Genomic DNA, 26153 nt, shown 5'->3' with positions numbered 1-26153 from the left:
TTTATTCATTACAGAAGGAATGATAGAATCAGAAAAATAAATCTTGTACCCCCCAATGTAATATTTGATTCAAGCAAGGATCATCAGTCAATGTTGTGCCTTGAGTATCAAGCTGGGTCAGGGTACCTTACTGTAAGAATATTGCATTTTCTATTATAAATTGTAGGAAGCTTCATATTAATTCAGTAGGGTACCACTGCCTGGCCTCATCATCAAGGTAAGGTAGTGGTGCTTTGAATTGTGGAGGGAACAGGACTTCTCCAGTCTTAATTCTCCTTTACATTGCTTGAAATTCTAATAGTTACTTCTACTTGGATTAAGCATTGCCCTTTTTTCCCTAGATTAAAAAATATATATTCAGTTTATCCCAGGAGTGGTTGCTATTTAAATCTTTTACAAACTTTAAATGAATCAGCTCTTCTAGAAGGATAAGGGACATTAGAGGACTCCTCGGAAGATGCAACTTTATTTTTTTTCTGAACAACCTTGAATAGATTGAAATTAAAAATTGTCTTGTTTAGATGGAACTAGAATCTTACATGCAACCATCCTATTTATAACTGGCTTTATGAACAAAAATCTTCAATGGAGAATATTTAGAAGCGGGGAACCTTAGATATCATTTTGTCTGAGCCCATAAATCTATGAATGATTAGGCTAAGACTGAAAGATAATGTCCTTACCCAGAATCACAAAAGCAATACTGGGACCAGAATCTAGTCTGATTTCCATCTTTAAGCTAGAGCTTCCACACAGTGTCTTCTATTTCCCTCCTCCAAATGTAGGAAGGAAATAATCAGAACCGGGAATTTAACTTCAAATGCTTGGTCAGTTGTCCAACCTCTTCAGAAATAGTAAATTTTTAAATATGGTAGTTAATTGGTAATCATAATGTAGAATAGTGCAGTTAGGTAATCTTACTGTAGTTAAATTTTAAGTTTTACAGAAAATAGTTCAAATAATACCCTGCACTCAGTGGGTATGCAGCTAACACTTTACTGATAACATGAACATTGTAATGCTGGATTGGTTTTTTTTTGTTTGTTTGTTTGCTTCTTTTCTTTTTTTATCCAAGGATCCTTACGTCCCAGAGAGAAGTTCTCCTGGATGGACATTAAAAAAAACCAAAAAAACAAAACCCGCAACATGGGGATCCCTGGGTGACTCAGCGGTTTGGCGCCTGCCTTTGGCCCAGGGCGCGATCCTGGAGTCCCGGATGAGTCCTGCGTCGACCTCCCTGCATGGCGCCTGCTTCTCCCTCTGCCTGTGTCTCTGCCTCTCTCTCTGTTTCTATGTCTATCATGAATAAATAAATAAAATCTTTAAAAAAACAAAATAAAACAAATCAACTTCTAAAAATTAAAAATTAAAAAAATTAAAAACCCGCAACAAACTGTTGCATTTTCAAATAAATCTGGGAAATGTTTCTATCTATATTCCACCTCTTGTGAAGTCAGAACCACATTAGCATAGTAAAGATGTTGATGATTCACGGTACTTTTGTTTAACTAATTATTTTTGGTAATTATTTGATCTTGTAACTTCTCCCTCTACCTCTATGAACACCCCAGTTAACATGGACTATCTATTAACATAGACTAATTTGAGATAACACACGTGGGGATCTCTGCTCTAAACCAAATTAGCTTTCTGATTTGAGCAACACAGATAAGAAATGAATACATTTACAATGGAATGACTGACATAGAGAAAATCAGATGCTTTTAAAGAATTGAATGATGAGTCAAAAAGCATAGTGAGGAAATAAGTATTTTCAAACCCTATTCTAAAAACAAAACATTTTCTTTAAACCTACAAATCTTTTACTTTAAAAAAGATTTTTAAATTGTTTTCACTATTTTTTCAGACTTAAAATTTACTCTTTACTCTCCTATTTTTAAGTCAGAGATATTTCAGAATAAATAGCAATATAAAAACCACTTGTTCTTTCATGCTGCTTTTCCCAATAACAGGCAAGTGTCCAATTCTTGCACACTGGTTATGATAACTTACCTTAATTATAAACATGAGGGGCTGGTCTCAAATAATGAAGTTTCTTGTCATCAGCATTTGATAATATTTGATGCTATATTCCAACTCTACTTATATATATGCGCTTGGATTAAGCAACATTGGGTGGCAGTGTTTGATGAATGAGGCAATGCATAGTGCTAGTTGAATGGGTTAGAATGAGTGGGAGTATATCTTATTTCCACAGCCAAATACTAAACAGACCTATTAGATTATTTTAACTGCAACACTTTCAATGAGTTATACTCAGTTAATCATTAATTTTTATGAAGCCTCTATGACATGGACTCTAGGTACTGTTTATTGCTTAATGTAGAGCATGCAAGGGCACAGACTTTCATTACCTTTCTCTTTTGGGAAGTCGAAAACTTTAGGTAATTTTTTTCTGATTATAAAAATGATGATGTACATTCAGAAAATGGATAAATGATAGGAAAGCAGATATGCTATATTTCCTGACATTCTTTTTCCAACACGGAAATACTATGCATACCAATTTTTTTCACAAAAGAAGAGAATCTACTGCAAGTATTATTTTGTAAGCTGCTTTTTTGATTTTCCAATTAATGTCAGAAACATTCTTATACAGGAAACATTATAACTAACATTCAATCATAGAAGTATACCATAACCAATCTTTTATTGATTAACACTTTGGCTGTTTCTGTTTTGTTTTTGTTTTTGTTTTTGTTTTTTTTAAAAGATTATTTATTTATTTATTCATGACAGACAGAGAGAGAGAGAGAGAGAGAGGCAGAGGGAGAAGCAGGCTCCAAGCAGGGAGCCCGATGCGGGACTCGATCCCAGGTCTCCAGGATCACACCCTGGGCTGAAGGCAGCGCTAAACCACTGGGCCACCAGGGCTGCCCTGTTTTGTTTTTTTCCTTTCGTTTCTTCTTTCCTATTATCACCAATGTTGCAGTTGACATCTGTGTGTGTGTGTGTGTGTTGTGATTCTTGGTAAACTTTTGTATTTTCATTGGTAGCACAAATTCCTAGTAGTAAGATTGCTGAATCAAAGGCTTTGTGCAGGGGATCCCTGGGTGGCTCACAGGTTTGGTGCCTGCCTTTGGCCCAGGGCTCGATCCTGGAGTCCTGGGATTGAGTCCCACGTCAGGCTCCTGGCATGGAGCCTGCTTCTCCCTCCTCCTGTGTCTCTGCCTCTCTCTCTCTCTCTCTGTCTATCATAAATGAATAAATAAATTAAAAAAAAAACAAAGGCTTTGTGCATCTTATATGCTGATATTACCCCTTTGAATTTCTAAAATTTGTACTGGTTTATATTTTTTTCAATGATCCAGGTGAATGCTCTTTTTACCATTGCCTTAGCAGTAGTGCATCTTCAAAATGTTTGCCTTTCTAGTGGAATTTAAGAAACAAAACAAATGAACAAAGGGGGAAAGAAAAGAGAAAGGCAAACCAAGAAACACAGTCTATAGTCAACTATAGAGGACAAACTGATGGTTACCAAAGGGAGATATGTAGGGAATGGGTTAAATAGGTGATGGGGATTAAAGAGGCCACTTGTCATGATGAAAACAAAGTGATATATGGAAGTGTTGAATCACTATATTGTACACCTGAAACTAATATTACACTGTATGTTAACTAATTGGACTTTAAATAAAAACTGTTTAAAAACTTGCCTTCCTAAAGAGTAAAAAATATCTCATGGTTTTGAATTTTATTTATTTAGTGAAATTAAGCATCTTTTTAAAAATGTATTTGTTATCAATTTCTATAAATTATTGATTTATATGAATTCTTTGTAACTTAAGAAATGAAACCCTGTGACATGTGTTGAAAAATTTTCCCCAGCACCATTTATCTTTAGACTGTTAATAGCATTTTTTTTGCCATACATAAATTTTCAAATTTCATGTGGTCAAATTTAACTATTGTTTTAATTATATGGTGTCATTCATTTGGGGAATATAAAAAATAGTGAAAGGGAGTAGAGGGGAAGGGAGAGAAAATGAGTGGGAAATGTCAGAGAGGGAGACAGAACATGAGAGACTCCTAACTCTGGGAAACGAACAAGGGGTGGTGGAAGGAAGGGTGGGCGGGGGTTGGGGAGACTGGGTGACGGGCACTGAGGGGGGAGCACTTGATGGGATGAGCACTGGGTGTTATGCTATATGTTGGCAAATTGGACTCCAATAAAAAGAAATTAAAAAGAATATTGTTTTAGAATTTCTGGATTTTGTGTCCTGCTTCAAAAGACCTCCACTCCTCTAAAATAAAAATAAATTTATCAACCATTTTCTTAAATTTTATTGTCTACTACTTAATACCTAAATCTCTGATCCACTATTACTTTTAGTATAAAGAATAGGATTTTTTCCCCTCCAGTGCTTATCTCAACCACACATGTAATCCAATTTAGACAAAGTGAAGTTTCATACATTTTATTGAGACTAGCATGTAAAGGGCTGTGAATGCAGCAATAAGGAGTTCAAATTTTATCCTCTAGCCAACAGGAATCTTTTAAAAGTTTTTAAAGCTAGTGAGAAGTATTATACAAATGTGTTTTAGGAATGTAATTTTATGGTTGTGTGAAAGATCATCTGAAATAATGAAAGAAGAGAAAGACAGGAAACAAAGCCAGTCAGGAGGCCAATTAAAATAGTCCAGGCAAAAAGCAGTGAGGACAGGGCCAAGACAATATTAGTGAAGCCAATAAGGAAGGGATGAAGGTGATGAGTGCTGCAGTCATTGTATAGAGTCCTTGAATATTAGAGTCAGAAAGGGCCCCAGAGATCCCTGTTCCAGCTCCACTAAGTCCCTCAGCTCCTTGGTGGCTAAATCAGGATTTTAATGCAAGTTTCCCTCTCAGTTCAGGATTGCGTCCATCACAAAGCCTCCACAGCTCTTTTTGGATGTATTTGTATCAGTTCTGGACTGGGGAAGTGAGGAGGTGAATGGAAGTAAAGGGGGGTATCAGTGGTTCAGCATAGGAAACTCAAGAGTCCATTGTCAGGCACAGGTAATGAGTCTGATGTGGGATAGACGGAGTTTGAGATACTTGAGGAACAAGTATGGAAATTTTAGCACTTAGCTGGAATTAGGTTGTGGGTGGGTGGGTGAGGCCAGAGTTAGCCATGTGGATTTGCTACATGGGTATTGCATTTGTTACAGCATGAGAGTTGATGATGTAGGAACACATGAGATTGTCTCAGCTAGGTGTGGAAGAGGAAGAACAGGCTATGTCTAGATGGAACTACAGGGAATCTTACATTTAAGGGGTAAGAGAAGATAAGAAAGTAGCAAAGAAAACCAGAAAGAGAACCAGAAAAAAGAAGAGGTCATATATTATTAAAGCTAAGAGAAAAAATCATCTCAAGAAGGAACATTTGATGATGAGCACTACAGAGACCCAGCTGGAGATTAGAGACCTTGGAGAGAGTCCATTAAGCATGGGACTCTCCAAGAAACTGCTGTGGATTGCACAATGTGGAGGAGAAACTGAGGCTTTTTAAAGAAATACAGTAATGAAAAGGAAACAAAGAGAAAATGGTATCTTGAAAGAGTGGCATGGAGAAGGGAAAATGCTGCTTCCCAAGTTAGTCTTGGGAAGTTACTCAATATTTCTAAGCTCTCAGTTTCATTATCATAATTTGAACTCAGTGGCTCATTTCAAGAATTATGCCAGAAGGTATGTTTTAAGCAGTTGGCACAGTAGCTGGAACATAGTGGGAACTGAATACATGCTATTATGATATTATTGTTTTTTTGTTTTTATTGGGATGTGGGACTCTTGGGCTTGTTTCAATGTAGAGATAAAAGGAGAATGAAAAAAGAGAAAAGAAAAGGAAAAAACTGATATAATAAACTCCCAGAGGAGACAGAGAGAGGGGAAAGAATATTAGTGGAGGGGTGGCTTTGAAAAGGAAGATGCATACTTTTTCTGTAGCAGAGGAGGAAAAGCAAGAGAATGGGAGAGATGTGAAATTTTAAGCTACACAAACTTGATAGTTTTGTAAAAATGGCCTGAATCTTCATAAAGTAGGTTGTGAGAATTACAGAAATTAGGAGAAATAAGCATGAGTTTTAAATTTTGAGGGTAAATATTTGCTTGAAGAATGCAAAAAGAATTTACTGAGGAATGAGGAACAAGTGTTCACGGATATCGAGTTTCAGCTTTAGAAGACGAAAAATGTTTTAGACATGGATTGTGGTAATGGCTACTCACCAATATGAATGTACTTCATGCCACTGCACTATATACATAAAAATAGTTAAAAAGATAAATTTTACCACAATTTAAAAAAATGATTTTAAAAAGGATACAAAAACGGGAGTGGGAGAAGTAGGAAGATGAGGTTGTTTGTACACCAAGGAATTCCAATGTTCCCGATCTTGGAGTTAGAAAAGTTCTGATGATAATGGTTGTCAGGATGAGGTTTTGTGGGTGAACTTTGGAAGAGTATTAAAGAGTCTTCAAAGCAAGCACTGGAGTCACCAATGGTGACATCAGCTAAGGCAATATCAAACAGAAAAGGACATCAAGGTCCCCATGTATGTAAAGAAATTAAGATATGTAGTTAGACCCAGTAGAAAATGAGAAATGTGCCACTTCTCTGTTAGCCCTGGGAGATGGGCACACAAGTGGAGTGGATTTTGATAATAGTGGTGTTGCCAGGGGAAAGCCACATTTTAGATAATAAAAGGAAATAGAAGAAGCTTTTTAAGAAAAAAGGATGGAGAAGACATTCCAGATGAAATGATACACATTAAAATTAAAAAAAGAAACCCAAACAACTTGAAAGAAGATTTTAATCTAACAAGAAATTAGATTTCTATTTATTCTAAATAAATAGAATAAATACATAGAAATTCATTAGTTGGTGATTCCCATCTGAGCAACAACAATAGAAAATGTATGAAGGGTAGTCATTTCCAAAGTTGCAATGTGTGTGTTTGTTTCCCTGGAGAAGGTTTCCAGAAATTTATACTCAATAAATATCTAGTGCCCATAACTTGTCAGGGACCATGTAGTCCAACAGCATTAGCCCATGGGACATTGCATGAAAATTTTCATTTCACTTTGTCTTATTATCTACATCTGATCAACTGAAGTCATTTATTAAATCACTAAACACCTTTCATATGTCAGGCAATGCCCTTTGATTTTAAAATACCAATACACTTTACCATGTTAAACCTATTGGTCTTTCTTTCTGTATTGTGAATTTTGTTTCTAAAATAAATTCATTTCATTAGATTTCCTGTGAGGAGGCTTGTTGTTAACCTGCAGAGTTTATAAGAAATTTTATTAAAAATACATGTTAATTATGGAAAATTTGGATTATAAAATATAAAACTCAACCTTTGATGCCCTGGAAAGTAATTAAATGCTTTGCAAAGAAAGATACCTAGTAATCATTGTAGGGAAATTCTGCCCTCCTAAGATCCCAAGGTCCCAAATGATGCTGAATTTGCATCTATCTGTACTACAGCACGGAGTGCTCCCTACTAATGGTCACAGTAATAACTCAAACACTTGTCTAGTGCTGGGCTAGATGCTGGGGGTATGGTAGTGAACAAAACAAACTTTTTCCTGCCCTCCCAGAATTTACTTTCTTTTGGGGAGATAGATATTGAGCAAATAATCATACAAATAAATCATTTATAAACAGTGATAAATAAGAACTAGGCTGGTAAAAAAGATAAAGAGTAGTACTAAAGTAGTGTGGTCACAGAAGGTGACATTTATGCTGTACTCCTAAAGGTGTAAAGAATGAAGGGAGGGACAGAGGGTGCCCTCTGGGCAGAGAAAACCCCAGGGCCAAGGGTCCTGACAGAACTTGTGGTATTTAGGATGCTGATCAAGCTAGTGTGGCTGGAACGCAGTGGACAATGAGGATAGTATAATGTAAAGGGTTTGGTGATGAAAGGGGACAGAAGCCAGGTCAGGCTAAGCTCTGGAGGCCAGGAGAAGGAGCTTGGATTTTACTCAAAATGTAGTGGGAAGCCAAGGAAGGGTTTTAAGTAATATGAGATGTGACTTGGTTTTTGTTTTTAAAAGAGCACTCTGGCTACCATATGAAAAACAGATAGAGGACAGTTAGAGGGAAGGAATGAAGTCAGCAAGGATTCTGCATTAGTTCAAGCTCTTAATAATGGTGATGGGCCTCTTCTGTGGGCCAGATGCTTTACATATATTATCTCTAATTGTCACCATGACTCTGGTCTTTGAGTATGATTGCTTTCATTTTAAAAATAAGGAAATAGAGATTGAAAGATTTAAAAATGTCTTAGTAAGTACCAAAGCTAGGATCTGAACTCAAGTCCATCTGGTTCTTTCTTTTATTCCATGGGACCCATTGGTAGAATGAGGCGTAATTAACATCACCTTATGAAGCTTGCATGCTCTTGCATGGGCAGAGGACTTATGAAGGTATTGTGTAATTATGCAAAACCATTGTTGGGTACTAGAAAATTACTGGAAGAAGACAGTGTCCCAAAACTTGTCCTGGCTGGTAGGAGGGAGAGGAAATGGGCAGTATGACTAAGCTTGGCAACACTATATGACATCATGTTGGGAGACTTTATAGGGGAGGAGGAGAAAGAGGGTGAGATGAGAGAGTAATCACATTATCCTCTGTTCCCTTGGGTACACTGGTTTCACTTCTTTCTTGAGGGAGATCAGAAAAAGTGATGTGGAAGAAGGAGAGGTTGAAGATTGAGGAACCGTGAGATAGCATTGCCTTTCCTCAAACTGAATCACTTCCTGTCTCTGAGGCTCTGCCATTCTGAAAGTTTCTACATGCTCCTCAGCCAGACCCAGAAGACAACATTGTCCCAAAGAGGAAGCAATTTAGCAAATCAATGTATAACTCAAGTCAAACCACTATGAGAGAAGGGTAGAGATGTTATGTTTTTAGGAAAACTTTTTTTTTTGTTCTTCACTTAGCATTTGTGAAGTACTTCTATGCCTTCCCACAGTTTTCCTGGATGTAGTCTTACTCCATCATTTTTATTCACTAGCACTACCTATTCCTTCAACTTTTCTAACATCACACAACACCCCTCATTCCCCACTGTACATTTTACACCCACTGGACTTCTTACTGTTCCACAATTCACCACACACTTACATACCTCCATGTTTTTGCTCAAACTTCCCCTCTTGCTAGAGATGCCTCTTCCTCTTTGTCTGGGAAACTTCTATTTAACCCTTAGAGCCCAATTCAAATGCCTTTGTTTCCCTAATCACCCACAGTCAAGCAAAATTTATTGCTTCCTTTCTTACTTGCTTATCACATCAAACTATATTCAATTTCCTAACTCCTCAGCTAGACTGCTAGCTCCTCGGGAACAAGGGTTGTACCTTAGTCATCTTTGTTTCCCAAGCAATTATCAATAGCAGCCACCCAGGAAATACTGGGTACTTTGGATCTGTCCTTGCAAAAACCGTGCATACTAGGTAAAGAAGGTACTATACACTGAACAGATGTGGAGACCTTGTTCAAATCCCAAAGATCTACTGACTAGTGGAGCAGGAACTGTGGATTGAGCAGTGTGGGACTGGTACTACTACATTTTGGCCTACAAAGATGACAGTTTTATATGACTCACCCTAATAGAACTCATTCCTGGGTCAATGTTCTTTCTAAATCATTTAAGGAAGCTGACTTTCTGTTTGACCTAAAGCCCTGTGGTTTTAGTGTGACCAAACATTTCAAATCATTCATTTGAGTGTGTTGTTTTATTCCCCTCTGGTGCCCCTCCCCATGTCTCACATACTTTGGAGACCTAACTATGTGTTGAACAAAATCTTTAATGATTTTTGAAGAAGAGGTAGAATGACCTTCATTCTCAAGCTTAGACTTAAGATTTGCTCCTGCCCTGCAGGGCTCTTCAGCTCTTTAGGTCTTAGTTTCCTCATCTCAAAAATGAAGAAGGTGCATGAAAGCCAGGATCTTCTTATCCCTTTGACTCTTTCTTGTGCTCCTATACAGGTTCCCACTACAGTCCCTTTCTTTCCCTTTCCCTGAGTTACTTCTTCAATAACAGTAGCTGTACCAGCCCCATGCTCCCCAAAAGATGTCATTCTCAGAAAAATGCACAAGTTCTGCCTCAGCCCTGTGCCTTCTTCCTCTCCTTTTGCTACTTCACAATGATAGGATGATAGAGTTAGACAAGGGGAGAATTAAGTAACCTGGAGCCATATCTCAGACAGAGACAGATTTGAAATCCAGGTGAGCCATGGACTTGGCTACATTCTGTCTTAGGGCAAAACTGCAGAGAGAAAGTCTATAGTGTAGTTTTTTCTTTTTTTTTAATGGATTTGGGAAACTCTTTAAGTGTTTGAGGAAAGCAATATATGGGAAAGAAGCAACATGGAACAAATAGGTCTTTGGTTTTTGTTTAATTCTGAAGTTTAAAGTTGAGATCATTTTCTTTTACTAACAAAATTTTTTAAGTAAAATTAGACAAGTAATACACAAATTATGGATTTTGTAAAAATTCAGTGGAACATAAAAAATTCAATAGGAGTATGCAGAGTTAAAAGAAAAGTTCTAAGGAGTATGTAGAGTTAAAATAAAAGTTCTTATGAGAGACTCTTAACTCTGGGAAATGAACTAGGGGTGGTAGAAAGGGACGTGGGTGGGAGGTGGGGGTGAGTGGGTGACAGGCACTGAGGGGGGCACTTGATGGGATGAGCACTGGGTGTTATTCTATATGTTGGCAAATTGAACACCAATAAAAAATAAATTTATAAAAAAATAAAAGTTCTTCTGTGTTTTTAAAAAATTTACCCTTATATAATATTTACTGTGTGCCAACTACTGTACCAAGTGCTTTATATATTTAAATCACTCAATCATCAGAGCAATTTTGTCAGGGAGGTACTATTATTTTCCCAATTTTATAGGTGAGAAAACTGGAGCGAAGAAAGATCAAATAATTTGCCCAAGATTCCATAGCTAAAACCTGAAGCAAACGTTTTCAGAATTCATAAGGTGCTCTAGAAAAGGGTCGAGGAATCCAAACCTCTTGGGTTTCAGATCTTCCTGCCTATACCCCACACCCAGAGCAGAAACTCCTTATCCATAGTTGGTTTCTGCTTAAAGTTTACTTGATCAAAACGGTTTTGCTACAAGAAAACAAATTAAAGTTTTGATAATCTGGCATAAATCCCTGCCACCTGGATTATTTAACCCTATAAAGAGAGAATGAGATTAAAGCCAGTTCATTGACGGTGGTCATCATTGGTGGTCTAGTTGGTGAGTAGATTTAGCAGCATCATAAGAAAAAATCATCACAGTTTAAGGTTGGAAGAGGGAAGTTTCAAAAACTTTTTTAGAAGTGGAAAGTTTGTCTGAATAAGTATTATTGCATAGAACCCCAAGAGATTTTTAAAAATCAATCAATTAAAAATCTTAAAAAAATAAAAATAAGTAATTTATTTATTAATAAATCTGGCTTATATGTTTAAATTTTAATAATTGCCCATTATAAAGTTAAGCAGAGACTTTGTTTTCATTATAATGATGGATTAGTTACTATGACCAATCCTCCTGCCAAAAACAATCAATATTCTGAAAGAAATATGCAAAAAGATCTTTTCAAACTCATTGTTGAACTGGAATGAAAGTAAAGAATATATAGTATTCAAAATACTGGGAGGCAAGAAACCCTGGCTTTTTCCTAAAGTTGTCTGCTACATCCTGGAGACAGGGTAGACAACTACATGAAGTGCAGGGCCCAGGAGATAAAGCCCAGGATATGCCTAACATGGGGGTTCTAATAATGCATGGCCTAAGCCTGAACACCCAAAGGGCTGCTCTTGCAGTGTAAGGGTGATTGAGATAAATAACCTCACTTGGCAGAAGGGGACCACTAGGAAGCGTGTTTGACTTAGCTTTGGCAATAGATAGAAAGTAAACCATTCTTCTGAGGATTTCTCTCCTCATGAGAAGTCAGCCCCCATATGGGTTTGCAGTATGAAATCACACTATCTGTGTGTTTCCAAAAGTCTGAAATAGAGAATTAAATAAAAAATAGCTTTAGGTTGGTAGTGTCTCAAGAAAAATGGGAAAGGCAAACACAAATCTTATCTTGATGAACTCGGCTATTGCCCAAGCTGCAAAGTATTCATTTACAGCAAAATTTCCAGGGCAAATGAGTAGTTTGCAATCAAAATTTATAAAACAAACAAGAACACTAGGCACCATGGTGAGAGCCACAGTAAGAACAGATGGCAGGACCCAACTTGTAAAGTTGGTTAGAACTATCAGAAATGATATATAAAACAACTGATTTTAATATCTTTAGATAGAGTTCTAACACTATTGAAAACAGGAACAGAAAAAATTAGATTTAAGGAAGATCCAAATAGAATCTCTAAAAATAAAAAAAAATTAATATTGAAATTAAAACTTCATTAAACAGCAGATTAAATAGCAACTGAACTTGATGAAGAAGAGTCGGTCAACTAGAAAATATATTTGAAGATTTTCTTTGGGAAAAAAAAGATATTCTTTGGAATACAATTCAAAGATACATAGAGATGGAAAAGGGGGTGAGAAACTTGGAGGATAGATAATGTGTATCTATTTGGAATTTTAGAAGGAGATGACAAAATACGGAAGGGAAATATTTGAAGGTATAAAGGCTGAGAACTTCCAAAATTATTGAAGGACTCCAATCTTCAGATCTAAGAATCCCAAGCAAGTTTAAAAAAAATTAAAGAAATCCATATTTTGATATATTAATTATGAACCTGCAGAACATTTTAAAAAGAGAGAAAGTTGTATTGTCAGTCATTGAGGAAAATTAAGCTACTGGGATGAGGAAAAAAATTTTCACATAAGCAAAAAACATAAGTAGATTCAAATTTTTTTGATTTGGTTTATGGATACATAGGAAGTCTTAGAGTAGCCCCTATATCTGTGAAATTAACATTAGGTATTTTTGGAACCATTAAGAGCAGATCTTTACTCAAAGTCACATAGCTAGTGAATGGGTACATGTGGAGTCAGGACGAGAACTCTGGTCTCCCAGCTCACAAGGTGGTAGCTGTCACTGCTCTTTCCTCTCTACCCTTCTGCTGTTTACAATACTAAACAATAGCAAAGAAAAACAAAGTGTGAAGAAAGTACAGAGAATAGTTTCAGTTTATCAGGGAATTTTTTGGCGCTGTCCTTATGTTTCACGTATGGGATTTAATAACTGTTTTAATACATTCTTACACAGTACCGTGTCCCATCTCTAGGAACCAGTGAAGCTGCTCAGTTTTCAGGTGGGGGTAAGGAGATGAAGCTTTGTTTCCTTTAAGCTTATAATATAATGTGAGGGTAGAATGAGAAAGGTTTTAGAAGATGTAATTAAAGCAGAGTTACAGAAAATAGTTCTGACACAGCATTCTGTAGAAGGTGGCAGAACAAGTGGGAATAGATGCAAAAATCTCAATCTGGAGAAAGGCTTTGCTGAGAAATACACACAGAGAAAGCAGGTGCCAAGCCACAGTATGTATATATACCTGAGTCACTGAGTCATGAATCAGCACCCAAAGCTGGAGATGAAGTACAATCTGTTTTGCTTCAGTTCACTGCTTTAGACCTAACTTGTTTTGCTTTCTAAAAACTTTATTTATGCTTAGATCCACAAAGAAAGATAACTTGAAAGGGTTGTGTCCCAAGATAAATGTATATATCATTTGTATATATTTTAAAATCTATCATCTGTGTTCATGAAAAGATAGTAATTGCATCTATGTATATGTATGTATGGAAGAATTATTCCTGAGTCTTGCCTAATTCTCTACAAATATATACCAACATGTGTAAGAACATCTGGAATTGGCAACAACATAAGTAGATTCCTTAACTAAGAATAAAACTTGCACATTACTGTTAATTTTGATTCTGGAGATAGTGCCCAGACTCCAAAGCCTAAAGTACCTTAATATTTGCATAATTTGAGATCCTAACAAGTATACAGTTCTTTGTGCAGTATCTTAAATTGTATCAGATGACTTGCTGTTTTTTAAGAGAAAACATGATATTTTTTAGACAGGCATATTTACATTTTTGAAGCTCATCTTCAGAGTAGAATGTAATATATATCTTTAAATTGGCTCATTTTTAAAGAGGCAGACTTGGGTATGGTACATTTTTCAACCACATAAAGCATTGATGAGAAATTTATTCCAGATGCCACCAATATATATTTAAAGCCAAGGAAAGTATACCTAACTTCAATTTCCAGTGCATAGGGAAGCCACTTAGATACTTCTGGAATTGATCCTGGGAGCTAGTAGGCTTTGGAAAACTAAGGAATAACAAGAGGAACTTCTAAAAGGATGAGCCAAATATTTATGGAAATGGGGAAAGAGGAGTTCTAATCTCTAAAATTTAGAAGCAAGAGAGGGCAGCCTTAAGCAGTAGCTGAGGTAACAAAACATTGCATTGGTGGAAGATAAATGTAGCAGACCTCCTTTAAAAATAAAAACATTACAAAAAAAGTTTTCTCTTTAAGAGCAAAAACCAACTACTGGTTAGTCAAGTACTTACAAATTATATTATGAAGACTAAAGATAAGTTTCAAAAATAAATTCCAGCCTCCTGACACCGAACCAGAAGATAAGAATTGTCCTTGTGCTAAAACAAAAACTGGTCAGCTAGTCAGCCTTTACTATTTTGATGTCACATGTGATCTTGATGTGACCTGCTTTATCAGGTGCTTGTGATAAATTTCACAAAGCAGATACTTTGTTAAATTATATGTCATTTGAACAATGTTTTAATTAAGAAAATTAATCAGAGTAGATTATTTTTAGCTCATAATGATTCAATAATACCTTGACTAATTTTTTTTTTTTTTTTTTTTTAGTTTGTGGTATAGTCTATAAAAACTAGATCTTCTTCTGTCTTGGAAACTTTGGAGGCCTGGTAGGAACAGAATCCTAAAACGATGGATGTCTGTGGTCCACGGGCAGTTTTGCTGGCTGTAAGTGAGGTCTCTGGAACCAGAAGGAGCACACAGCTCTTTTTGAAATTGAAAGTGTTTATTCAAGAGATGAAATTGGATTTTATCTAGGCAAGAGATGTGCTTATGTGCACACAGCAAAGAATAACACAGTAACTCCTGGTAGCAAACTGAAAAAAACTGAGTAATTTGGGGAAAAGTAACTCGTGCTCATGGAAACAGTGACACGGTTACGGCAAATTTGAAGTAACCTTCCTGCTAAAGCCACAGAATCCGTGTGCTTTACCCAGATGCTGTACCCTTCAAGGATCTAAACTTACTGAAAAGTAAATAAATAAAGGTATAGATTTGTTAAAAAAAAAAAAAAGTCCATAAAAACTAAATTTGTGATCATGGGGTTAAGAGAATAATCCTTTTTTTTCCTTCTGTGGTATGATACTTAAAGTGATTCTTGACTTTTTCCCCCCTGGAACGCAAATACAATATGATGATTTGTTTTGTTCCCTAATTAATGTTGCTTTGTAACTGGGAAACAATAGACAAATGCATCAACTCCAAAATTACAATCTTAGGGAAGACATGTTTTTCTTTTGGTTTTGTTTTTTTGTTTTTGTTTTTTTCTAAATTGTGTCTGCTTAGCTAACTCAAGTCTGGGGGGAAATTACTAGCTGCCTTAGACTGACATAATAGATTTCTAGGGAAGGTAAAGAAAATGCATGCATTAAAGGAGGACCACAATGCCCACCTATCAGAATGGCTAAAATGAAGATGATAGAAAATATCAAGTATTTACAAGGATTTGGGACAAATGGGATTATTCTACATGGCTGATTAGGGTTCATATCGCTACAACCACTTTCAGAAATAATTTGATGGTATTCACTATGGCTGAACATGTGCATACTTTTGGGCCAGCAATTCTACTTGAAGGTATATATGAAAGGTATAAAAATGCCAAAAGACATAATAAGGGGATGTTCATAGTAGTCTTAGTCATATAATGCTAAGCTGGAAACACTGAAAATGTTCATCTACATTATAATAGATAAACGGTTGCACATTTATTTAGAATTGGAATTCTAACCAAATGAGAATAAACAAGCTACATCTATGTGCAGCTAAAAGATGGATCTCACAAACACAATGTTGAGTGAAAAGCTAGAAGCAAAAGGGTAAATACGGTATGAATTCATTTATAAATAGTTCAAAAACCCCGCAGGCAAATTGAATGTAACATATTAGAAAGCATAATGCTATTCTTGAGGTACAGAATAGTGACTAGAAGGGGACATGAGGAGGATCTTAGAGTTCTATATCCTTGTATTTCTTTAAATGGTTACTTACATTTGTTCACTTTGCGACAGTTTATTAAGCTATACAGTCATGATTTGTGCAGTTTTGTATGTGTGTTATATGTGAATGAAAAAATATTAAGTTAAAAAAAGGGAGACTGTCAGTGAATTCTAAAATATATAGATTCCATGTTCTGTTTTTTTTTTTTTAAGATTTTATTTATTTACTCATGAGAGACACACAGAGAGAGGCAGAGACAGAGGCAGAGGGAGAAGCAGCTCCCTGAGGGAAGCCTGATGTGGAACTTTAATCCCAGCACCCCAGGGTCATGACCTGAGCCAAAGGCAGATGCTCAACCACTGTGCCACCCAGGTGCCTCTACATTCCACATTCTTAAGTGTAGTGGTCAAAGGGACTCATTGACAGAATTAAGTAAGCACTCTATATTATGGTTAAAATAATTAAAGAAGTGTCAGCATCTGTGTTTAAGAATGCATTGAGCTATTTGGAAAATTATCAGACAGGAAATGCACACATTCTCTTCTTAGTACAAAATAAGTGGTTCTGTTATGCCCAATTAAAGACTTAGCTTTCTGACCTGAAGAAATTGAAAATTAGATTAAAAGAGATTTTTGAGGTGTTTTTTGAAATAAGGCAGACTCCTCATGGTAATTTTGAAGAGTTTGCCCTTCTCAGAAGTTCTTTCTTTTCTTTTCATAAAGCTCTCAAAAACAAAAAAGGTTGAGTTCTGCAGGAATTAGAGGATGTTGGGAGTTCCCTGGGATGAACGTTGTTTCTTAGCTGACAAATCTCTTTTCTTTCCCCAAAGAATAAATTTAGATATGCAGAAACATAAGCCATTCACGTCAATCCTGTCTGTCTGCCAATAATGCATCTAGCAATAGGCATGTGACTCAGATCTTGCCAGTGAAACAAAGGGGAGTTGTGTCTGGGGTTTTGGAAAATTTTTTTCCTTAAGGGTAAGCACTTTTTGGCTTGCACTGGCCTCTGTGAGGATGTGATGATGTTCAGAGCTGGGCCAACCATCTCCCATAAAGGGAGAGATCAGAAGAGCCTGGGTCTTAGGGGATGACTGATTCTTTGCATCAACTGTGGGACTGCCCACTTTAGAACTTCCTGTTAAGTGACCAACAAGTGTCCTTATATTTTAAGCCATGTTCAATGCATTATTCTATTTTGGCATCCAAAGCATATCAAGTGATACAAATTATCTTTCTTTTTTGTCTAAATGTAATCTACATTGGTTTCTTCTAAATCCTAAAATGAAATGGCAAACCACTAATGTATTCTCAACACTGATTTAATAATATCTTTAAATACAGCTGGATTATTTAAACATTTCCCCCCTGCCCCCCATACTCAAAGCTCTTCTTTTTTTCTTTTAATTTAACTTTAATTTTTAATTTTATTTTATTTTAAAGATTTTATTGATTTAACATGAGAGGGAGGAGAGGCAGAGGGGGAGGGAGAACTGATTCTCTGCTGAGCAGGGAGCCTGATACAGAGCCACCCCAGGACCCTGAGATCATGACCTGAGCTGAAGGCAAACGCTAACCAATTGAGTCACCCAGCTGCCCCTTAATTAATTTGTAATTAAATTTTATTAAATGTATTAAATTCAGTAGTGTTAACTAAATCTGTTCTGCAGCAGATATCTAGAACTTTTTCATCTTGCAAAACTGAAGCTCTATTCATTGCAGAGCAACTCCATGTTTCCCTCTTTCTCAGGCCCCTGGTGACATTGTTCTACTCTCTGTTTCTATTTGTTTGACTACTGTAGACCCTTCATATAAGTGACATAATATAATATACAGTATTTGTATCTGGCTTATTTCACTAAGCATAATGTCCTCAAGATTCATTCATGTTGCAGCATGTGACAAGATTTCCTTCTTTTCAAAGACTGAATAATATTCTATTGTATTTATATGCCACATTTTCTTTATCCATTTATCAGTGAATGGAAATTTGGGTTGATTTTACCTCTTGGCTATTTTGAATAATACTGCAATGAACATGGGTATACAAATATCTCTTTAAGATCCTTCTCTCAATTCTCTTGGTTATATACCCAAAAGTCAGATTACAGGGTGATATGGTAGTTATATTTTTAATTTTTTGAGGAATCATCATACTGTTTTCCATATCAGCTAGTTTAAACAGTTTAATGTTTAAATAATTTTATATTTAAACAAAATTATAGCATAATAGTATGGATATACAAATTGATACATTAAAACCAATAAAATATGTATGAAAGAAAAAGCATGATATAGGATAAACTGAAATTTTTTTGTATCAGGACAAGATTTTGAAAACTTATAAGTAACTGTTTGAAATGCATTTTTAAAAATAAATTCAGATGGCCAGGGTCACCTGGGTGGCTCAGTTGGTTAAATGTCTGCCTTTGGCTTAGGTCATGATCCTGGGGTTTTGGGGTGGAGCCCCACATTAAATTCCCTGCTCAGCAGAGAGTGTGCTTCTCCCTCTCCCTCTGCTCCTCCTCCTGCTCATGTTCTCTCTTGCTGTCTCTTTCCAATATATAAATGAAATCTTAAAAAAAAAATTCAGGCAGCCCTGATGGCCCAGCAGTTTAGCACCTGCCTTCAGCCTGGTGTATGATCCTGGAGTCCTGGGATCAAGTCCCACATGGGGGCTCCCTGCATGGGGCCTGCTTCTCCCTCTGCCTGTGTCTCTGCCTCTCTCTGTCTCTGTGTCTCTCCTGAATAAATAAAATCTTAAAAAAAATTTCAAATGGCCGATAGCAGTACTGTTAATTTTTTTTTAAAGGATTTTATTTATCCATTCATGAGAGACACAGAAAGAGAGAGAGAGAGAGAGAGGGAGAGACACAGGCAGAGGGAGAAGGAGGCTCCATGCAGGGAGCCCGATGTGGGACCCGATCCCAGGACTCCAGGATCACGCCCTGGGCCAGTGACACTAAACCCCTGAGCCGCCTGGGCTGCCCTAGCAGTACTGTTATTACTATTTTTACTATTAATTTTACAGATTACCAATATAGTAGTATTACTACTATTTTATTTTTTGCAAAACATCAGTTGGGTTTGTTTACCAAAATTTGTGTGTGTGTAAACTTCTGTGTAAAACTGATTATAAGAAAAATAAAGTAAAATTTATTATGAAAATCATATACATATGATACATATTCAATAGGTCATTGTGGTTGGACAGATAGTGACGAATGAAATGACTTGGAAGGACTTTGAATATCACACTTCATTTAACATTCTACTTATAAATTGAACTGTTAGACAAGTTTTCATTTCCTCCAGTAACTAATATAGCTAATTAAAAGTGAAAGCAGGCAGTCAAGTTTGTGGGTGGACTCCTCTTGGTTTTGGTAATACCAATGGGAAAGGACGTTGCATAAGAAAATGGTGGCTGACAGGGAAATTTTCCCTCAGATGGCAATGAGTGTAACCCTAAAAAAATAAGTGCAAGGTTTGAATGTCATCTCACTAATACTTTTCTGTTCAAAAATTATGGGAACTTTAAATAGAAAATGGCTTTACAAATTAAAGTCTCACTAAATGAAGTGTTTGGAATCCATCTTCTTTTTTCTTGGTTCTTTTCCTTCATCGGGCTTAACTCTGGGTTTTAACCTCTGATTTGAAAATTAATGATTGTGTCATCTTGGGTCAGTACAATCTTTCCAAATTTTTCTTGCTGAATTTTATAAATGGAGGATATTATCTCACAGAGATGCTCTCAGGATAAATGGGTAATGCAGGGACAATACCTCACATTTAGTACATGATCCATGACTAATAAGAGTTACATTTAATGACTTCTTCTGACTTGCTTTATTTTCATAGGTACCGTTTTGTTTGTTTTATATTTTACACCAAAGGGAAAAGAAATCAGGGCCAGGAAAGTTAAATAAGATCCCAAATCACACAGGTAGTCAGTAGATAAATGATGGATTTAAAGCCTGTCTAACTTGAAAAATCTGTGTATTTTTACTATTATGTTATATTGCACTCTTTGCATAGAGCAAAACAAAAACAATTATGTTCACAGATACAGCGTGATCTATGGACAATAACCGGGCCAGCCTGTGAGTATCTGCCAGGAGCCTGTCACAGGGAGGAAGCGCCCGATCTCCTTACTTCCCCATATTCTGCAACAGTGAACTCTGCCTGCCCAGTAAGACTGTGTCCTCTTAAAGCTTACTTTTGCATATAAATATGCAAAGAATTCAGAGGGAAACTGAAAAAGAGCAGAGAATCTGAAGGGAAACTGAAAAAAGATGAGAGGTTCTACCATAATTTCCTGAAATCCTTGAACTAAGTATCATTTTGTTTGAAGGAATTAAGATTTCTTTCTGCTATTCAAGAAGATGATTTTTGGTCTTAATGTTTCTAAATGTCGCTACAAGCTGTGATATAAAAAAAAAAATCTGACTTTTGATTTCCACTGTGTTTACCAAAATTTCAACTTGTTGAGTAAAAAATGCATTGATTTTTGGCACAGTCATACTCACATCTCCAAAAAGGACTTCATGCTACCTGATTTACTGACATAAAAACTCCCCCCATGTACACTTTTTTCTTCCCTCAATGCAGTTCCCTCTGCAGAACTTCTTTGTAAAGAGTTAATTCTGCAGACATATCTCCAAAAAAGGCCTTGTGCTATGATTCTTCTCAAGATTTACTGGCAAAAATATTTGGTGTTTATTTTTCTTCCTCCCTTCAGTGCTACACATGCATACACACCCCACAGTATTTCCCTGTAATGATTTAATTCCCCCATGGGCGAACTTTGTACAATAGAATCTCAGACACATTCCCAGAAGTTAGTTCTGGGAAGAAGAAGCTCTGTTCCTCTGCTGACCCTAACCAGAAGTGGCAGCTCCCATTTCTCAATCTCTTGCTTTACTTTTGGCTCTGTTTCAAACTCTAAGTTATCCTTAAGTAGTTAAGAACTCTCTGTGCAAGCATTGCTCTCTGCAGCTCAAATTTCACATTTTTTCCATTTTTTTCTGAAAGGATCTTAGATTTCCTATAGTCCTTGACTTGTAGCAGCCTAGTTCATTTTCTCAGCAACAACCCAGATAGTTTTCTATTTCCCATCACTATTTAGCTTATAATATCTACAGCCAAGATGTACCTCTTTCTCTTTCCCATTTATAAAGAGGGAAGAATTTTCAGGAGATTACTCAACTGTATGATTCTTTTCAAGCATTCCAAACTTTGGGAAATAGAGGATTCTAAAGTTTACTGAACACAGAACTATGTCTTTTTAGGGAAAAAATTTAAACAGGAGCACAAATATTCTAAAGACAAATGTAAGAAGCAATAGGTAGGGATTTATTGGGAACAGCATTGGACCAAAGTGGCATACAGGGATGATTCAAGCTGAAGAGGCACAGTGCTGAGAAGGGATCAGGAAGATCCAACTACACCTATTCCTAAACTCTCAAATTTCCAAAGACCTGAAATCAACTTCGTGCAGCCACAATACTTTAGGATTCATGCCATTTTCTTTATTAAAATAGTCTGGAGGCATGTATTTATGAGTGGGAAGATAAGGCAGAGAAAAGTGCAGGAAAAAAAAAATTGCCACAGGGCAGACAGCAAGAAATAAAGCGAATAAAACAATCTTATAAAGAAAGTGTTTAAATGAATAGTAGCAAAACTATGAGCTTTTGAATTTACTCACTTAGGATACCAATTGTTTTTTTTTTCAAAAATTGTTTTTTTTCAAAAATTGAAAAAATTTTTTTTCAAAAATTGTTCATTTTTGAGCAGATTATTTTGAAGGGATGGCCCCTCTCAGTTCTTCTATTTGTCCCCCTTTTTTAAAGCTACGGGTAAATAATAGTGAGTAGGTTTATTTTGGATAAGTGTTAGGAATATGAAGTAGAATTATCAACTTGTTTTATAAAGTTTTGTGGTAGAGGAGGGAAACTTACTATAAAGACTATTTTAGGGATCCCTGGGTGGCGCAGCGGTTTAGCGCCTGCCTTTGGCCCAGGGCGCGATCCTGGAGACCCGGGATCGAATCCCACATCAGGCTCCCGGTGCATGGAGCCTGCTTCTCCCTCTGCCTGTGTCTCTGCGCCTCTCTCTCTCTCTCTGTGTGTGTAACTATCATAAATAAATAAAAATTAAAAAAAAGACTATTTTATAATCAATTTTAGCAATTTATTAATAATTTTCCAAATCATCCAAAGGAAATTGAAGTGGAATTACAAGTTAGTAGCAATTATTATTATCAACTTTTACTGGTATTGGCAATAAAAAACAAATCAGCCTAATCCTTTATTTTATAGAAAGAAAAACCAGTTCTATGTGTTTCCCAAGATCTTATTTTACCAAACCTGACAAAAAAAGTACCAGAATATTATTTTTATTCTTACCGTGTAATCTTGTTTTGATTTCTCCTCTGAAAAGCTGCAGCTCTGTGTTCAGAGAGCTTGCAGATTCTATTTATTACCCAAAGTTTGGCAGAGAACCAAATCACTGTAAGAAAGAGATCTGAGTAAGTGAGATTTTGGTAGGTTTTTAATTGCATTCAAAGAGCCAACAGAGTTACAATCCTGTCAACATTCAAGATTCCCTGTTTTCTGTCTTTTCCCCATCTCCATCTTAAAATTTAATACAAGAATTGTAGATTTCATGGTTTTTAAAAAATTTCCAACTCACATCAGAATTATCTTATATGCAACTTCCCACTCCCATTTCCAACTCACAGTCCTCCTCTGCCCCCACACATTACAATTTGGCTCTCTTTAGAGTTGAACTTCACCTTCAGCACTGTCCATATGGAAATTCTTGGAGAGGGTTTTATTTGTTGATGAGAAGTTACTGAACTTACCTTTTCCTATGAACACACCAAATCTACAGCTACATATTGGATCGATTCCCTGCAAACTAGAGGAACTGCTTTCCACAACAAAGAATAGCAGCAACAGTATACAACAAAAAGAACATCAAGATGGGTAGGAGAGGTACAGACAGAAACTCACAAAAAAATAAATCTGACCCCTGGCATGGCAACAGACAATAGCGAAGGAGACACCACCAGATGGGTGCTTTTCCCAGAGGAGTAAAAAGTTAGTCTCCCATATTGGGTGCCCCAGCCTGTGGGATCTGCAATGGAAAGACAAACTCCAAAATCTGGTTTGGAAAACCAGTGTGTCTGATGACAAGGAGTCCCAGAATACAATAAAAAACTGAGACTCCAAAAAAAAAAAACAAAAAACAAAAAACTGAGACTCTTTTCTTGGAGAGCTCATATATAGTCTTACTTGTCCCAAGACCCAGTGAAAAAATAGCAGTTTGAAAAGCACCTATACTATATGAGGAACATTCATTGCCAATTTGGAAGCATTGGCTGAAGGGGCAGGGGGCAGTTAAGGTTCTTCCTGGAGATGGAGATGCTGGTGGACACAGTTATTGCACTCTCCAGGTAGCCTGCAAGCATAGGCAGGTGAGCTCAGATGCAGCACCCTCTTACAACCTTGCTGTGATGGAGGAGGGAGCACTTACACCATGTGCTGAGGCCAGAGAGCACAGGGGCAGTTGTAGTGCCCCTCCACTTCCTGGCTGGGGTAGGCAAGAGCAAGTAGTTACTATATTCCAGCTTTCAACCCAAAGCTGGTACTTTTGCACTGCATTACTGAAGGCTCGGGGAGGAGGGGCAGATATGTAGTGAAAACATCTGCTCAACTGCATTTCTGAAGCTGGTGAGGATAACCCACTTCCTACACTCTCTAGCTGTCTTGCCCAAACCAGCAGGCATGCACAATCCATACAAGGGACACTCCTTGATTGCCTGACCCTGGTGGCCAAGACTGTAACAATTGGAAAGATAGTTTTTGGTGGACCATCAACCCCAAGGCACTACACAGACAGCAAACTAAAACACAACCCCAATCTTCCTGTGAAAAAGATCTATTTATTTAGCCTGGAGCTTCAGCCTGAGGGACAGGCTTTAGGTATCCCATACATCTAGAGGATGAGGAGTGCATCTGGGCAATATAAACAAAGATACACCATCCTTGCATACCCCCTTGGCCTTGCTAGAGATTGATAAGACTTCCCAGAAAAGAGTTTATACACTCTTCTAGAGCCCCAATTATTGCAACTGCCACCCAGGGGACACTTCCATATCTCCTGGTCTGGAGGCCAGCAGGAATTATGATTGTGACCCAGAGGACTATATATTTGCATACTTTAAAAGCTGATGCCTGAGAGTGTGGTTTCCAATCAGCTTGAAACTAGATGCTAAATGAGATTCTTCCCCTTGAATCACTGACAGGTCTTAGCACACTCTCTACAATGGGGGAATATCAAGAATAAATCAGGTTATTTTGAGAATCACAAAGGTTTGAGAGACAACCAAGAGCTAGGGTGAAGTTGAATGAGGTCATCACTTATACAAGGCTTCAAGGCTGAGAGAGGTAGTTCTTTTGTATAATACATAAAAATAAAGAGTCAAGCAAAATGAGAAAACATAAATATGTTCCAAACAAAAGAAACAGGACAAAGCCTCAGAAATAGACATAAATGATATGGAGATAAGTAATTTATCTGATAAGGAATTCAAAGTAATAGTCATAAAGATGCTCACTGAACTTGTAGAAGAAATGATGAAACAATAAGAACTTCAGGTAGAGGGATAAAACTTAAGAAAATACCAAAAAGAAGTCACAGAGTTTAAGAATGCAATAACTGAACTTAAAAATAACCTAGTGGGTTCAACAGCAGACTGGATGAAACAGAAATGGATCAGTGAACTGTGGAACTCACCTAGACAGAGTAACAGAGGAAAAAAGAAAAAAATGGCAATAACTGAACGTACATTTAGGGTAACATCAAGGGGATATAACATTTGTGTTTTAGGGATCAGAGAAAGAGAAAAGAAAGTGACAAAAAACTTATTTGTAGAAATAATGGCTGAAAATTGCCTTAACCGAGGAAAGGAAACAGACATCCAAATCCAGGAAGCCCAGAGAGTTCCAGATAAAATGAACCTAAAGAAATCCATGGCAAGATACATTATAATTAAAATGTCAAAAGTTAAAGAATCTAAAAGCACCATGATGGGTTTTTTTTAACCAAATTGTTACATACTAGGGAAATCCCAAAGACTGTCAACAGATTTCTTAGCAAAAATTTTGCAAGCCAAAAGGTAATTGAATGATATATTCAAAGCACTGAAGGGAAAAACTTCAAACCAAGAATACTCTGCCTAGCAAGGTATCATTCAGATTGAAAGAGAGATAAGAAAATTTTAGACAGAAGCTAAGGCATTCATCACTACTAACTGGCCATATAAGAAATATTAAAGAGACTTCTTTAAGCTGAAAAGAAATGGCACTAACAAATAATAAGAAAGACAAAAGTAAAAATCTCACTGGAAAATTTAAATATATAGTAAAGGAAGAGGATTAATCACTTATAAAGCTATTAAGAATTTTGAAGACAAAAAAACAGAATTTTGAAGACAAAAGTAGTAAAATCAACTAAAACTATAATAGTTTAGAAATATATAAAAAGACATAAAGAGTGACATCAAAAACATAAAAGGGAAATAAAAATGTAGTTTTGGAATGTGTTCAAAAAGATAAAAAAATCGGCAGACCTTTAGCTAGACTTACCAAGAATAAAAAAGGGTTCAAATAAATAAAATCAGAAATAAAATTACAATTGGTGCCACAGGAATACAAAGAATCATAGATGACTAGTACGAATAATTATATACCAATAATTTGGACAACCAGGAAGAAATGGACAAATGCCTAAAAATTTATAATCTTCCAAGACAGAACCGTGAAGAGATAGAAAATATGAATAGACCTATTACGTTAAGAATATTGAATGAGTAACTCAAATCCTACC

General features: G+C 36.5%; 1 protein-coding gene across 2 annotated transcripts in view; it reads right to left on the bottom strand.

Annotated features, from left to right (window-relative positions):
* Window positions 1-22770, bottom strand: part of LOC112650819 (interleukin-33) — a 56580-nt gene extending 33810 nt beyond the window's left edge. The window contains exon 1 of one of the 2 annotated variants that reach the window (XM_035696654.2): window positions 22667-22770. The gene's annotated coding sequence lies outside the window, so the exon portion shown is untranslated. Of the gene's footprint in view, window positions 1-2013; window positions 2166-22666 lie in introns of those variants that run through there. The other variant, XM_035696655.2, reaches the window with a different exon arrangement.
* Window positions 22771-26153: the final 3383 nt, after the last annotated feature.

The sequence above is a fragment of the Canis lupus genome, chromosome 11 (assembly GCF_003254725.2).
Source record: "Canis lupus dingo isolate Sandy chromosome 11, ASM325472v2, whole genome shotgun sequence".
Classification (NCBI taxonomy): domain Eukaryota; kingdom Metazoa; phylum Chordata; class Mammalia; order Carnivora; family Canidae; genus Canis; species Canis lupus.
This window is presented reverse-complemented; position numbering and strand designations above follow the sequence as displayed.